Source organism: Schistocerca piceifrons, chromosome 6 (assembly GCF_021461385.2).
Source record: "Schistocerca piceifrons isolate TAMUIC-IGC-003096 chromosome 6, iqSchPice1.1, whole genome shotgun sequence".
In the NCBI taxonomy this organism is placed as follows: domain Eukaryota; kingdom Metazoa; phylum Arthropoda; class Insecta; order Orthoptera; family Acrididae; genus Schistocerca; species Schistocerca piceifrons.
Genome location: NC_060143.1, coordinates 198440602 through 198452886, shown reverse-complemented (window position 1 = coordinate 198452886; position 12285 = coordinate 198440602).

Here is a 12285-nt window from a genome sequence, read left to right as displayed (position 1 = left end):
ATTTTAAAGAAGATGAAGAAGAAGAAGAAGAAGAGGAGGAAAGAAAATACACACACACACACACACACACACACACACACGGCCAATGTCATATCTGGGCACAAAGACCCTTTGCGCCCAGAGATGACTGTGGCCATTTTGTGTGTGTGTGTGTGTGTGTGTGTGTGTGTGTGTGTGTGTGTGTGTGTGTGTGTGTGTGTGTGTTTTTCTGTATCTGAAGAAGAGCACTGTGTGGTAGCTTAATCTACTTTTAAATGTACTTTGAATTGTGTCTGCTGCTCAGTGCATGCTATATGTGGTGAGTAGTAATCTATCTTGTTTCATGCTTCTGTCATTCCATCCAGGACTTCACTGCAAAATAATATTTGCTACATACAAAAATAGTAATTACCTCTGTCTTCCTCACTGTAAAGCACCAACTGTCTTTCAGCACTGCCACAGGCAGTGAACCACAACTGTATTTTTTTTAACACCATCAGGCCAAATTGCCTTCTCCGTAGGCATTTAAATTTGACAAAGTAAACTGGAAACAGCCTGAAAGAAAAAGGATTGTTAATCAGGGATATCCACCCCATTGACTCAGTGCCATTGCTTATGAATAAATATATAACACAGCAACCTGTACACTAATCCAGATAAAAATAACACATGTGAATTGCAAGATTAGTCCTCTACCAGGTATTTGTTGACTACTGGACCCTTGCTCTTGGGAACTAATGTGATTCTTGATGGAACAGAGAATCTACATCTGCACCCATACTCTGCAAACCACTGTGAAGTGCATGGCAGAGGGTACATCCTATTTTACCAACTGTATTTAGTCCAGTCTTATCCTTATGATCCCTATTTAAGTAATTGATGGTTGGTTATATACTCCTAAAGTCATCATTTAAAGCCATTTCCTGAAACTTAGTAAGTAGGCTTTCTCAGGATAGTTTATGCCTATCTTCAAGGGTTTGCCAGTACTGTTTTTCAGAATCTCTGTGACACTCTCCCATGGATCAAACAAACCCGTGACCATTTGCACTGTCCTTCTCTGTATATGTTCAAAATACCCTGTTAGTGCTATTTGGCATGGGTCCCATACACTTGAACAATATTCCAGAATGGGTTACATGAGTGATTTGTATGAAATCTCCATTGTAGACTGATTGCATTTTCCCAGTATTCTACCAATAAATTAAAGCCCACCACCTGCTTTACTCTAGACTTAGCCTATGTGATCATTCCATATCATATCCCTATGAAGTGTTGCACCAAGGTACTTACAGGAGTTTGTCGATTCCAACTGTGACTCACTGATATTATAGTCATAGGAGACTAAGTTTTTTTCATTTTGTGGAGTGCACAGTTTTGCATTTATGAAGATTTAAAACCAGTATATTCAAGAATAAAAATGAAAATTGCTCATGGATTAGAAAAAGATAAGTTTTATTTCAGGAAAGGAAAAGGTACTACAAAAACAAATCTGACTTTGCATTTGGTTACAAAAGCCAGGCCGATGAAAATTCAGGATACCTTCCTTGCATTTGTGGACCAAGAAAAAGCCTTTGACAGTGTGAAATAAGATGTTCTTCATCCTTAGAAGATTGGGGCTAATGTACAGAGAGAGATGAAAATCCACAAAATCTACTAATCCCCAATGGGGATAGTTAAAATGAAAGGTCAAGAAAGACAAGTTTGTGTTAGTGAATGTGTAAGGCAAGGTTGCAGCGTATCAAAACTAGTGTTCTACTTACATTTAAAAGAAACAATGAAGGAAGGAAAATAACATTTTCAAAGAGAAATAAAAGTGCAAAAAGCTCAGATACCAATAATAAGGTTCAAAGACACCACGTCTCTTCTGGCTTGATGTAAGGAACACTTAGAAGACCGCTTGAAAGCAATTGACAGTATACTTAGCACAAAATATGGCCTAAAGGTAAATAAAGGTGATGAAGATTAGTAGAAATAAGGATAATGACTAGATTAGTAGAAATAAGGATAATGACTTGCTTAAAATCAAAATCCAAAATGGAATAAGTCAAAGAATTCTCCTGTCTAGGGTGTGAGGTAATACAAGATGGCTAGAGTAAGGAAGATTTCAGAAGAAGATTAACACAGGCAAGTGCTTTACTGCAATCAGATACTGAAACAAAAATGAGGACTATATTGCTAAAGTGTATGTCTGGAACATGGGATTTTATGTATGTGAAATGGGGAACTTAAGAAATCCACAGAAAGAAAACTGGTCCCATTTGAGATGTGGTGCATCTGAAGAATGTTAAAAACTTAGTGGATACATAAAATATGAAATGAAGAAGTACTAAGAAAAATAGGTAAGCAGGAAAGTCTGTGGAAGGCCCTTATGGAAAGAAGGGACAGGTTGGTATTGTTCTGACCAAACAGCACTCTGTGAGCAATCTGGCTGCTTTCTCACCTAGCACTTCAAGCACAGTGACAAGTGTGGCTGAATGCCGAGGAGGGAAAGGAAAACGAAGGCTGCAGCCAGAGAGCACTATAGCAAGACAGTCATCTTGTGATGCAACAAGCAGTTTGCTAGCAATACCACTTGTATTAAATTATATGTATATGCTGCATTAGGAATACTGTGGCATCTATGCACTTGCCAGAAAAGGGAAAATGGAGAAGCCACATCATTCAATGCAGAATGAGAACTACTTTTCATTCGTATAGTTTGAAGGCTGTGCAAACTGCTTAATATGCCATCACAACACTATGAGCTGGAAAATTGCTCCCTGTTATGCCAATACGACACCAGCTACAAAGATGAAATTATGTCATCATTTTTTCTGTTTTCCATCTTTCTTAAACTGCTTTAAAATTCGTGGAGGTATGTTCCATCTATGCAATTAATTGGAGGCAGTTTCTTTACTGCCATACATGTTTCACTTCTTTGTTTGTGAAGCACCTTCAGTGGCCTGTAATACATGTTTCATTTTATACATATAACAAATATATTATGTGGTAGTTACAATATGTACATTTTGTCATGGTTTGCTCTCGTTTATTATTTTTTTTCTTTAATTTTTTTTTATTATTTAGCAATAATGCTACATTATATTGCTCTTGGTTTGCTCTAGGTTTTCTTTTTTTGGCAATGTATTGTTAACTACCACATAATACATTTCTTGTATATATAAAAAGAAATATGTATTACAGGCCACTGAAGGTGCTTCAGCAAAAAAAAGAAGCAAAACGCATACGACAATAAACAAACTGCCTTCAATAAGTTGCATAGATGGTACATACCTCCACAAATGAAATGATGTATTTACAAAATTGACAAAATCTTGCCAATGTTCAGGTTCAACAGATTTTAATCTGCATAACTCCATGTGTGTTACTGTATTATGAGTCAGAGTTTCGGATATTTACGTATTCTAAATCAAAATGTGTACAAACTTATAAACAACACAACTTTATGTTAAATGCCTGTGTGTAAAGCTTTTTGTATTCCTGCTTGCCTATCACAACTATTGATGCAGTTATTTAATGAAATAAGAAAGTTATTGCTTTGGGAAAAGGAAAAAGTTTAATTCAATACTGATAAAAACCTGCTGCAATATTCATGTCTCAGAAGTAGTCACATTGTGTCACAAATATGTCTCGGTAAGTTTCCATAACTGTCTCACTCACACACCGAATCAGAACAGCCCAAAGGTGGAGGAAGTGGGAGTGCTCATCAGACTTGGCTGTGCCTTCAGAGCATGGTGTGCCTCGGGAGCACAGATGTTGGCCAATTCTGGATTAGTAGAACTGCTACAGTATCTAAAAATAGTAAACATGACTCTACAAGGAGCAGCGGAGGGTAAAATAATTGGGGTAGACAGAGTCTAGAATGTTCAAAAGTTATTATAAAGGATGTTGAGTGTAGTAGTTCCACGCAAATGAAAAGATTAGCAAGAGGTAGGATAAGACAGAGGACAACATCAAACAAGTTGAAGGGCTGACAACTTACAGCAAACTTAACAAGTATCAGCACTGTGGAGTTTATAATCTCCTAGCTACCACAGAGATAAAGTTTTTCATCCCCTGCTATGCAGGCTGCCCAGTACGACAGGCATGTTTTGTGGGAATAGTATTGGCTTGCCTTATTGACATGTTTTGCAATGGCTGCACATACAGATGGGCACGGCCGAGGGAAGTTTGAGGAGAATAAAGGAGGAGGTGGACAGAGAGAGAGAAAGGGGGGGGCAGGAGGGAAGAACTAATGGGGAGAAGAGAAGGAGGGGAGAAAGAGAGGGGCAGGAGGAGAAAGACATAGAGAGGGGTGAGGAAGAGGTGCATAGATATGTGAGGAGAAGGATATGGACAATGAGAGAGAGTAGAGGAGCAGATGGATAGAGAGAGGGGGGAGGAGGGGGGGAATGGGCAGAAGTAAGAAGGAAGAGGAGATGGACAGGCAGAGGGGGCAGAAGGGGATAGACATAGGGAGAGGGAAGATTAGATGTGCAGTGAGAAGCGGCTGAGTAGATGCACAGAGAGAGGGGGATGAGGGGTAGACGGAGATGGGGAGGAGGAGATGGACAGGGTGGGGACAGCAGGGGATGGACAAAAGGAAAGGAGGACAAGGAGGACAAGATGGACTGGGAGAGAGGGCAGGAGAAGATGGAAATGGAGAGGGGGAGGAAAAGATGGACAGAGAGAAGGGGAGGAACTAATGGCCAAAGAGAGAGCGATGGGGAAGGAGATGGAAAGAGAAAGGAGAAGGCGGACAGAGATGGGGAAGAAAGAAACGGAAAGAGGGAAGGAGGTGGAGGAAATGGACAGAGAGAGAGGGTAGAGGACATGTGTCCAATACATGTGCCATACACGGACACAGGCAAAGCAGTGGCTAACTGGTTGGTTACTCAATATATTATTACTATATACAATTTACAAATGCAACCTTAATTGGTGTTACAGTTCTGTTTTTCTGGATGTTCCGTTACTGTATAGAAGCAGTGCTTGACCAAGTAAACCTTCACAGTTGATGCGAAATTGTTTGTGTCCATAATTATTTTTGTGGATTTGGGTATCTTTTTTATACCTTGATGCGGAGATCGTGTATACGTTTCCATAATAATGGTGTATATGTCTGTTGTTCATGTACATCACTTATTTTTCTTGTGTGGTATCTGTGTACAGATTCATTATGGATGATGCATGGACTGATCTGTTTAATTTTTTTTTTATAATTATTACATTTTCTAGGATGTGAATGCATGGAAATGGCAGTATTTTATTTATCCTAAATAGTGGCTTGCATGATGATCTTTGGTCTACTCCTTCCATTAGTCAAATAATCTTTTTCTGTAATCTAAATGATTCCACAGTTGCCCCAATACAACACCGTATTTCAATTCTGAGTGAGCGTAAGTAAAATATATGGTCCTGAGATTATCATATGATATGTAGTTTCTTAGCATTCATATTATAAAACATATCTTGCTGAGCTTGCTGTGTACATAGTCTACATGTGTATCCCATTACATGTTCTGTTGTGTCTGAGAAATTTTGTTGTCTGTTTTTCCAATTGTTTTCAATGTGAGGATCAGTAGGTGTGCTATTCTGAGTGGCAAATATGTCCACTGCTTCCTATATTTGCATGCTAGTCTTTTACTGTGACCCAGACTATTTCACATACTTGTGTCTCAATAAAATGTGCTTGAGCCGGAGGATGCAGCATGTTTTCTTGGATGGAGAGGCCTTGTCAGATGTAGAAGTAGCTTCAGGGGTGTCCAAGGGAGGCGTGTTGGGACCCTTGCTGTTTATGTTGTATATTAAAGACTTTACAGACAATATTAATAGTAACCTCAGACTTTTTGCGATGGTCACTGTGGCTAAGCGGCTCTAGGCACTTCAGTCCGGAACCGCATGACTGCTACGGTCGCAGGTTCAAATCCTGCCTCGGGCACGGATGTGTGTGATGTCCTTAGGTTCATTAGGTTTAAGTAGTTTTAAGTTCTAGGGGGCTGATGACCTCAGATGTTAAGTCCCATAGTGCTCAGAGCCATTTGAACCATTTTTAGACTTTTTGCAGATGATGCAGTAATCTATAATGAAGTACTGCCTGGAAAGAAGCTTCATAAATATTCATTCAGGTCTTGATAAGGTTTAAAAGTGGTGCATTTATCCACATTTGTCTTCTTTGGTAAGGTGATCAGAAAGGATGTTGAATCACCAATTTCATAGATTTTTAACACCAACTCAAATAATCTTTTATTTCTTGTGCCTCCCACAGACTTCAATAACTGCAAAGGTATGTCATGGACTCTTGCCTTTTTATTTCAGCTCAGATCATGACAGTGAGAGGGCACAGGAATTCTGAAGTCAGTTTTCTATCCATATTACTATCATCTGTTATTTCTGAAAACATGTAATCTACAGCTGATAGTAAGAATTTACTTTTTTCAGTTATTATCTTTGTCCATTATTGCTGAAAATAACTGGACTGCTATCACTACTGACAAATTGCTATGCTCTTTTATTACTAAGAAATTAAAATTGGGAATTAATGACTTATTACTGTTACTGGCGTCATATGTTGTTGCTGTACAAGTTGAGATTGGAACCTCATCATATAACTTTAAGAATATGAGATCCGCTATACATGATCCATGTATTAATAGTTACTTCAGCTTTGATTATGTCAGATGTGAGTTGTTTTTTCAATGTATATTTTGGACACAGAAAGAGTTTGTTCCTTATATCAAAACATTGTTACATGAAGCCTCTATGCATTATTGTGAGGAAAGCAATAAATCACTTTGATGCACTGTCTCATATTAAAGCACTCCCACTGGCTGCAGATGTGTAGCTGATACTCAGTTACTGACCAGGTATAATTTCAGATTTGTGACAAGGGAGTTTCTAGTGAAGCTTTCAACTACATATTAGGCACTTACAAGGAAGTAACATTTTTCTTCATTGTAAGTAGAAGATGAGACAATAGTACTGACCTAGAATTTCAAGGATTGACAGATAGGCTCCAATTTTCTATGCCTGATATCTACAGTCATGGAATTGAAAAGTAACCCCAACTTTGAAAGACTGTTGTAAATAGTGAAGGAGAATGTATTGACAATTAAAGTCTCTGTTATGTGTATCTGTTGTGTTTATTAAAGTCATGGAAAAATGCTATGAATTTGTGCACTAACCTAATATTTATGTAACATGTACTAGGTTACATTTCTGTCTGCATGTCATAATTTCTGTTTGAAGTATTTGTTGGTCTTCATGCGGTGTTGTGGGTGCAGCAACAGATGCTTTGGCATCAGCACAGGTGTAGCAGAGGGGCCTCAATGCCATATGTCACTCCACAGAATATATCAAACAGAGGCCTTCCTTGGAAAAATGTTAACAATGTTGTATAAAAAAGGAATGTAAATTGTATATTAGATGTGAGTTGTTGGAGATCCTTTTTGTTGAAAAGATCTGTATATTTAAATACTGCAATAAATCTGTTTGTTACACTCAAATTTTTGACTACTCATTGAAGTAGGCTTGATTAACATAGGTAATGTCTACATTCAGACTTCAGGTTCAAAAGACATCAAATTGTATCCTGCTGAAGCCCTGCAAAGGATTCTGACTAACTCTTGCAGCCCTATTCTAATCATCTATTTTTCCACTTCAATATCATCATCCTCTTCTATCAGACTTGAAAACATTTTCTCATAATCATATAGGCTTTTGATGTATTTCAGCCATCTTTCTTCCCTTCCTTTTGCATTTAACAAAGGTTTTACATCTGAGTCTTGAGGGTTAACACCTTTACCTGTGTGGAACTTAATGTTGTACCCTGACTGGAGAAACTAAGAACTCTGCAGCCAAGGACATGAACAGTAACAAACAGACTTGTGGCGACTATTGACTCTATGAGTCATATATCTCTGCCATAGCAGGCTCTCTGACCCATGCGGACCCATTGTGCACCGCCATATTGCTTTCCATTCTGTTTTGTGCTGCCTACTGTATAAGACGTTGTAAATATTCACGCATAATAGAGTTGTACTAATGCATGTTGGTGTGTTATTTAATGATCGCCGCCACTCTGCGTATCAGGAATAACCACATTGGTGACCCCGATCTGTTTTAGTTCAATTCGCGAGTGCTATTAACAGTGATTTGTATTGTGCTACGAACAATGTTTCAACAACCATTCAGTCCCTGTGATCCGACTTCTCAGGCGCAGTTTTTCAAAGTGGAAAATGAACCCATACCATAAATCACGCCGCAGTTTCAGTGCCAAAGTGAACTCTGCTGTCAACCATATTTTAACCTATGTGGCCCCGAGATAACCTCAACGCTTCCCGCTTGGCCGCCGCAGCACGTTCTCGCGCCTACGGCTGCCTCATGACCGTCGGAGTGCATTCTGCTTATCAACGCCCCAGCACTGCCAGCGCCTGCCGTTCCTGCTCATCTGCTGCACCCACACATGATGCCTGCTCTACAGCCGCAGACTACACAACTCTCCGTGGACATGTTACAACCGTTCAGGTATGATGCAGCCGCGTCTCCCGTGTCGCGCGCCATCCCGGCTCCTGTTCGTCTTCTGCACATTTTCCCGATGGTTTCATCTGTCTCTGCTGCGTTGGTTTCAACCGCGCCCGCTACACTCCCGCACCCGTTGTTACCAGCTCCCGCATGCCTACCACCCACTCCCGCGGCGGCACCAGCCGCCCCACCCGCGCCGGTCCACAACGTTTCATCGACTTCCGCGCCGCGGTCTTTCACTTGGCAAACTCCGGTACCTGTTTCCATGGTACTGGAGAGTCTTCCACACCCAACCATGCTCCCACCAGCCGGGGCCCCAGCAACTGTACCTGCCTACGCTATGCAACTGAACTCACATGTCAAGACTGAATTCTCTTCTTGCACTCCTGCTGCTTGTAAATCGTGTGGTTTTGTCCCTAATAACCAGATTAGTACAGCTACTGTGCGCCAGTCTCCTGGTGCCTACAATTCCGATTTGGCACCACTCTACACTGCTACACCGTCTGCACCACCAAGTAGTGTGTTCGCTGCACCGACCATTCCTCAGTACCTTGCGCCTAGCAGATTCCCAAAACTGCCAGCCCTACAAACGGAGAACCCTAAGACCTGGTTTGCATTAGTGGATAAAATGTTGGACATTCACAGTGTCCTAGATGACGGAGCCCGATTTGTGTGCCTTCTTAGTCACCTGTACGATCACACGGATCTTATTAGTGACCTACTGCTTTCGCCTCCTGTGCAGAATAAGTACGAATTTGCTAAAGCTTGTATTGTTGAATGCTTATCCTGGTTCCTGCTGAGTCAATCCAACGCACAGCTGTGGCGCCACTTATGCGCCCTTGTGGACACAGACTTTCTACCAGACGTCACACTTTGGACAATTTGGCTACTTAAAATTCCTTCTGAGCTGCAACTGCAGCTATTGTCCCACGTCTCTGAGCCCTTCGAAGCATGCCTGCGCATCGTCGACCATGCCTATAGCATCATTCAACACCAGTACCTCCAGCATTCGAGTCCGGCATCCGCCGCCCCCACGCATTATGCAGTAACAGAAGCCAAGCCTACTCGTGGCTGCGGCAAGACACGCGCCTCACTGTCAGCGCAAGCAGCGGCCCCACCACCCCGTGGTCACCCGACTGCACTACCTACTTTTACGTTGTCGCCCCAAAGGTCACCGGAGACGGCCGAGCGAGCACCTGAGTACACTCCGGCCACGCAGCTGGCTGCCTCACCACCCAGCCATGCTCCTGCACCGCTAGCTGGCTCTCCTTATTGCTGGTTCCACACTAACTTTGGTGACGTGGCTCGCAACTGCAAACCCCCATGTGCTTTCCCAAACGCTTATGGCGGGCCCGTCTAGGCGCCACGTCCCGCCGCGCTGCCTCACGGCGCCTACCGGCATCTTGTCCGACGCCTGCTGCACTGTCATCTGCTTCGCACCTCTTTGTCGAGGACACCAACACCAAACTTCGTTTTCTAGTGGACACTGGAGCCGACATTAGTGTCATCCCACCCTCCCCTGCCCTAACATAGATCCCTTATCCGCACCACCACTGATAGCTGCTAACAATTCCCTGATTCCGGTGCTAGGTTCCTCACATCTCCTGCTTAAATTTGCCCCACATCGGGTTTTTCCCTGGACATTTTACGTCGCGGAAGTTGATGCACCTGTACTGGGCCTCGATTTTCTTCATCACTATGCCCTCTCCCCTAATCTGCAACCTGGCTGTGTGACTCACGTCTCCGGTTCGAGTGTTCCTGGTGCGTCACAACATTCCCCCCCTCAGCTCAAAGTTTCTACTGACTTTTCACACTCTGCCTTTTCAGAGTGTATGTCACTTGCTGCAAGCCTTTCTTCTGCTCTCTCAGCTTTCTTGCGCGAGCGTTCAGATGTCGATGCGTTGCGCACTCAGAATGTTGACCTGCATGTTCGCATTGACGAAGTCTATACACAACTGTTGCAGACACAACAGCAGCTTCTGCAACTCCGCACACCCACTCTTGCAATCGTGGACACGCCTTCTCAGCCTGGGCATTGTTCTGCAGCTGTGACCCCATTAACGGTTCGGTCAGCCTCTGCCCCTCCCCCATCTGCCCCTACCCCCTCTGCCCCTACCCCTACACCTCCCACCCCTACCCTCCTGCCACTACCCCCCTTCCCCTACCCCTCCTGTCCCTACCCCTCCTGCCACTACCCCCCCCCTGTCCCTACCCCTCCTGCCACTACCCCCTCTGCTTCTCCCACATTTTTGCGTGCAATTGCCAATGGCATGTGCCACAGAATAAACACGACTGAAGGACCCCCTGTGTGGCATAAGGCGCACCGCCTAAAAGCGCAGAAACTTCACCGTGCTAAAGACATTGTTAAAGATCTTTTGGATTCCAACATTCTCCGTCAATCTGATAGTAACTGGTAATCGCCAGTCCATCTCGTGCCGAAGAAGGACGGTACTTTCCGCCTCTGTGGTGACTACCGTGCTCTTAACGCACGCACTACCCTATCCCCCACATCCAAGATTTCACTCAGATGTTGCATGGTTCCCAGATCTTCTCCGTTCTCGATTGTAGCAAAGCATATTATCAGATTCCCATGTTCCCTGACGACATCCCCAAGACAGTCATAATCGCTCCATTTGGCCCCTTTGAGTACTGTTCCATGCCATATGGTCTCAAAAACGCCGCACAGACATGGCAACGCTTCATCGACTCACTGTTGTTTGACCTCCCTTTCGCCTATGCCTACTTAGACGATATACTGATTTTCTCTCCCTCACCTGAGGAACACACTCTCCATCTCTCCAGAGTGCTTGCACTGCTTGCTGCTAATGGAGTGGAGATCAACCACGAGAAGTCTCAGCTTAGCAGTCCTGAGGTCACCTTCTTAGGTCACACAGTCACGGCCCAGGGCATCCGCCCTACCTCCTCTCGGGTTGAACTCATTCTTAGCCTCCCTCCCCCAGAGGACTTCACTGAACTTCGCCGTTTTCTAGGCATGGTGAACTTCTACAGGCGCCGCCTGCCCCATGCTGCGTCTATCCAGAGCCCTCTGCCCGACGCTCTGGCGGGTAAGGATACTAAAGGCAAACTCAAACTCGTTTGGACACTGGAGATGGTCAATTCATTCAAAAATCTCAAAACCGCCCTCTCTAAAGCTGTCACACTCGCTCACCCTGCTCCTGACGCACCCATTTCTATTACAGCTGATGCGAGCGACACTGCAATTGGCACAGTCCTCCAACCCCTCCATTTCTTCTCCAAGAAATTAACCAAATCCCAGTCCAAATGGTCTGCCTTCGACTGTGAACTCCTCATCCTGTATGAGGCGGTCAAATATTTCAGAGCCGATGTCGAGGGTCGCCCATTCACGATTTATACAGATCTCAAACCCTTGGCAGATGCAATCCGTAACCCCTCACGCGATCTCCCCCCACGACGCTTCCGCCATATGGATTTCATATCCCAGTATTCCACTGATGCACAATATATCTGAGGCGCTGACAATGTAGTCGCTGACTACCTGTCTCGCGTCAACATCATCACTACCCCACTTAACCTTACCGACCCGGCCCGCCAGCAAACCGAAGACCCCGATATTCGTGCCCTGCAACAAGATACAACCTCTTCCCTCCAACTGGAACAACGTGCATTCCCCGGCACCACAGAACCGGTCTGGTGCGATGTTTCCACTGGTATCCCCCACCCTCTCGTACCCGCAGCTCTCTGCCGCTCTGTTTTTGATGCACTCCACAACCTAGCTCACCCAGGCATCAAAGCCTCCACCAGATTGGTCACGGAAAGGTACGT